We start from the raw sequence: 5,000 nt of genomic DNA, 5'->3' as shown, positions 1-5,000 counted from the left end.
TTTCTTAAGATAACGACCGCCCCCTTTGGCGAAAACACCAACACGCATTCTGTCGCCACACGTCCTGTAAAGTCATCAGTTAGGCGCCGCGACCTCTCCCACGCCCTTCCCTTGGTACTCGAGCTCTGAAGTTATACACTGAAAGATCGTCGTTTCTGTCCAACTGCCAATTATAATGAACAGACTATAAAAAGACAAGGTTCCGGTGTTGAAAATATGCTACAAATTTTCTGAAAACTGAATATTTTAACACGAATTTAGGTTTTGTGTTGAATTATTGACTCTATAAAGACGATGTAACAGGTAAAGTGCTTAAAGTCATGTCTAGTAATAATAATAATAATAACTCATTAAAGTTTTAAAGACATAATACCGAACATCCTTAAAGATCTATACAACAGGTGGAGCCAAATAACAGCAGTGCTGAATTATTTTTAACAGATTAATTTAACAATTGTACAAACGGTACCAGAGTTGGTAAAACTGACTATCACAATAAAATCAGCAATCGTCCTAAAGAGCTAAAGTACCGATAACTAACAAAATACAATGGCGATTTTGCTGCTGGAGTTTACTGACACAAGGCGTATGCGTTGACCATGAGAGTGCTGGCCAAGATCGTGGCCTTGCCCCAAGGTCCGTTGGCCTCAGAGATCAAAAGCAACACTGCTCATATACCCGATTTCAAAGCAGCTCGGTGATATAACGCAGTGCTTTAGGTAACTGCTCTCACGTAAATTCAATTTCTGTCCACGATATTTCTGAGTCTGAGACAATGTGCAAAGTATTGAGGTCTGAGAGGCGCTGTGATCTCACGCCGGTGCAACTGTACCGAGACGAGCGGACTTTGTATACATAATGTCAATCAACGTTCGAAAATGTATTCACATATGTTTTATTACATGGAGGGAGATAAAATGAATATCTACAAACATGTAAACGTCAGGTGCTGTTTATTGTATGTACTGACACCCTGTTCATTATTCCTTTTTAATTGTACTTATATGTATAAGAGAAAAAAAACAAAAAAACATTTAAACAACCCCTAACTCTTAAAAAAAAAAAAAAAAAAAACAGTGCGCATAATACCATACTAACCCCCTATGAAAATAACCAGAGATATTGTTGTGCTTGCAGTCGGACTTTTTGGAGTGTCTACTGCCATCTCGTACCCTGAGTGGCGCGTCCCTCCCCGCTTAGCGTAAACACGACCTCACGTGGGACTAAACACAGCACTGAAGATGATGCGTTGTTGGCTATTAAATATTCTGATTCAGTATTTGAGCAACTATTTTTTTTAGGTCACACATACACACCAGGTGAATCTTGAGGTTATTTTCGTTTTGATTTCCTTCATGAAAACAAAGCGAAACAAAAAAGTTTCGTAGATTTTGGCAACAGTCCTGACACGCGCTGTACGGGAAGACACGACCTCAATGCTTCGAATAGTTTTATGTGTAATCAAAAGGCTTAGTGGACTATGGTACATTTCATTATAAGGGCAGTATACCTAGTTTCCACTAATTGTTTCTGGTATGAAAGTTAAGATGAACCAATTTTTTACAAGATCACTCCTTGGTGTGCCAAAATGTGTTGACTCATTTGTTCGAGCAGCCTTCATCCCTGTTTACAACTCTCGCCTGACAAAGATTTTGCACAATAGGCAAAGGTCCAAAAACGTTTATTGTTTATGCTTTTGAGGAAGGAAATATAGTCAAGCCAACAAATGTGTCTGGCTTCTTTCATTTTCAGAGAAAACGTTATTTAACGTCAAATTCAGATACCGGTATTTAAGAAAAAAAGCATGTACTTGCTGCTCTGAGCACATGTTTCACATTTCGAAAACAGGTCATATGGAAATCAGTTGTCCAACGCGATATACTACTAGCAATCAGAAAAATGCCACACTTGAGTCAAGTTTATATGTAAAATCTAAGGAACTGCACATTGGAAAATAGGATTAAAAAACTGCCTTAGAGTGATTAGTGTCAATAAGGCCTTCAGCAGCAGACTTGTTGACGGTTTCACATCAAGGTTGCTTCTCTCTGTTCACTTGACGACTGCCACTGCCGTTACACAATGGGAGAGACAAGGAAGTATTAACCAGTGTCTTAGAATCTAAGAGGTTAACAAATAATCATAAGTGTATATGATTATTTTACAAAACGGGAAATGTTTCATAATGAACACACACACGCTGACGACACACACACACACACACACACACACACACACACACACACACACACACACACACACACACACACACACACACACACACACACACACACACATACACGCGTTATTGTCCTTCTTCCTCTCCCTCTTGTTCACACCTCTTACCAATTTCTTTTTAAATGTTTATCTTGCCATAAACCTTCACTCTTCACCAACTTACCAGCCATTTTTTTCAGACGAGAAAAGAAAAGAAAAAAAAAACAATAAAAAAATACGTACCATAGATAAAGAAACCTGATATGAAACTCCGTAACTTGTTTTAGAGCCACAGGATTTCTCTCCTGTACATCTGGAGGACATGTGTTTAAGACCCAAACGTCCTCCTAAGCTCTCACTCATTTGTTATGGCCAGGCACGTCCTTGCAAGATCTACCCCATCTTACTTTCTAATCAAGCGACGGGTTGCAGTGACGTTTGTGAGGTTCAACCTAGATAAACGGACAGAGAGGGAAGGAACAAGCTCGCCAAACCAGCCATTATTGCGTGGTAGTCTTTGTCTTTTCTCTTCTGGTGGTTGTTCAGCGTGAAGCACAAAGATGGGGTGGGATGGGGAAGGAGGGGGGGGGGGTGACTTCTCCTTTTCCGCGGTTCATTTTCGTCATTTCATTTCTCATGAAGTACGCCTTTTCCTCATTTCACTTTCCTGCAGTTCACTTAATTTCATTTAACGTGAACTATACCATTCCCTCGTTTCATTTCTCGTTCTCCTCGCCATTAAGGAAATAAAGGAATCCATTCAATTGTTTTCATTCACGTATTTATCCCAAATGACTACTACTTTTTTCTTCTTTTTTTTCATTTTCTCTGTTTTCTCATCATTCATGCAGTCGAGAATTCCATTCACCTGTATATTCATTCACGTATTTACCTCCCCCATCCCGTCCCTCCCGCCGTCCGTCTATTGTTATTATATATCGTTTTTTTCCTGTTTTATTTTGTTTCTGAAAACCTCCCCCCTCCATTCTACCCGAACGTAACTAAGCCTTCTAAACTAAAACTCTTAAATGAGTAACTTACATATCTGATTTCACGAACTCATGGACACGTCTGGCAGTGGAGAAATCACGTCACTGAAAACACGGTTAATGAACACGTTGGGCACAAAAATCGGCAGTGTACAGAAGGGTCTTGTTGCCCAGATCCCCTAGTGGTCATAAAGTTTTTTTTTTTTCTTGATATTTTTCCTTCTCTCTTTCCTCTATTTTATTCCTTCACCACCTCCACCATCATCACCATTACCACCACCACCACCACCATCCTCATCACCACCCTCATCCTCATCACCATCACCACCACCACCATCATCATCACCACTACCACCACCACCATTACCACGGTCATCATCATCACTACCACCGCCACCATCATCATTCACCACCATAACCCTAAACATCGTCACCATCATTACTATATCAACAAACACTATTACCTTTGTTACTATTACCAGTAAAATCACCAAAACAATGAAAAACAAACAAACACGTAAGCACGTGGCTGGAAGAGAGACACTGTACCCAGTAACATGAGCTGTAAAATCATTACTTGCGAAATTAAATAAGGGTTGCACTGTGGCTACTCGAGGATGCCAGATATGTGCAAAATAACAGCTGTGAAATGTTTATTTATATATATGTGATTACTGCTGACTAGCATGATAGTAATGATAATAGCGATAATGATGTTGATTGTGTTGTTATTAAAGGTAGTAATGATGATAAATAAAACAAGCAATAATGGTAATATGAACAATGGTAATAACACTTATGATTATGATGATAATAACATCTACAATGACGATACTATAGTGATATAAAGAGTAATGATGACAATGATAATAATGAGAGTGACACTGATTATTGTCCCTTGATATAATTTTTATTATAACCGATATCTTTTAAATCGGCATAACCCTTATTATCATCATCAATACTTTTATTAACTTTGTTGTCATTATTATTTTGGAAAACCTGACCTATCCTACTTAAAGGATATTAAGAGACCCCAAATCACGAGAGAAAAAATAAAACCGCATTAAATAAAGGACAAAAATAATTCGGAATGTAAGAGTAAAGTATAAAAGAAAATAATAATAATTTCTGAAAAAAAAAAATAGTTCACGAGAAAAATACCTGAGGTGGAAATATCTTTTTTTTATTTTGTTATAAGTATCAGACTAATTACTGAAAATGAAGAGAGAGAGAGAGAGAGAGAGAGAGAGAGAGAGAGAGAGAGAGAGAGAGAGAGAGAGAGAGAGAGAGAGAGAGAGAGAGAGAGAGAGAGAGAGATACATTCGTACTAGTCCTTCTAATACCATAACATAACCCAAAAGAATATAAAAGAAAACTATAATAAAAAAAAATAATCACCGTGGCGAGAAAAAAACAAACATACCATAACAATAAATACAAAAAAAAAATAAAAATAATAAGATACCAAAAAAAAAAAAAAAAAAACATAAAGAGACATAACAATATCAGCCTGATCATTCTGCGTCATGATCGTCCTATCACGTGTTAAGGATGATACCCACACTTATCCTTGGCTCGTGTCTTCCTCAACAGCCGTCAAAGTCAAGGCAAATCAGCGCCTTGCATGCACGTCACACACACTCTCAGGCAGACCAATTCTGGTTTTTAAGCTTCGTTTTACCTGGTGCAAAAACAAAAAAGGGAAGAAAAATAGCTTGTATTTTACGTTTGAGACTGGTCGAAAGGGAGATTTTCATATTCGATAAACCTGGATTTTGGATTGCATTTTAGAAT

Source organism: Penaeus chinensis, chromosome 18 (genome assembly GCF_019202785.1).
Source record: "Penaeus chinensis breed Huanghai No. 1 chromosome 18, ASM1920278v2, whole genome shotgun sequence".
NCBI lineage: Eukaryota > Metazoa > Arthropoda > Malacostraca > Decapoda > Penaeidae > Penaeus > Penaeus chinensis.
This window is presented reverse-complemented; position numbering follows the sequence as displayed.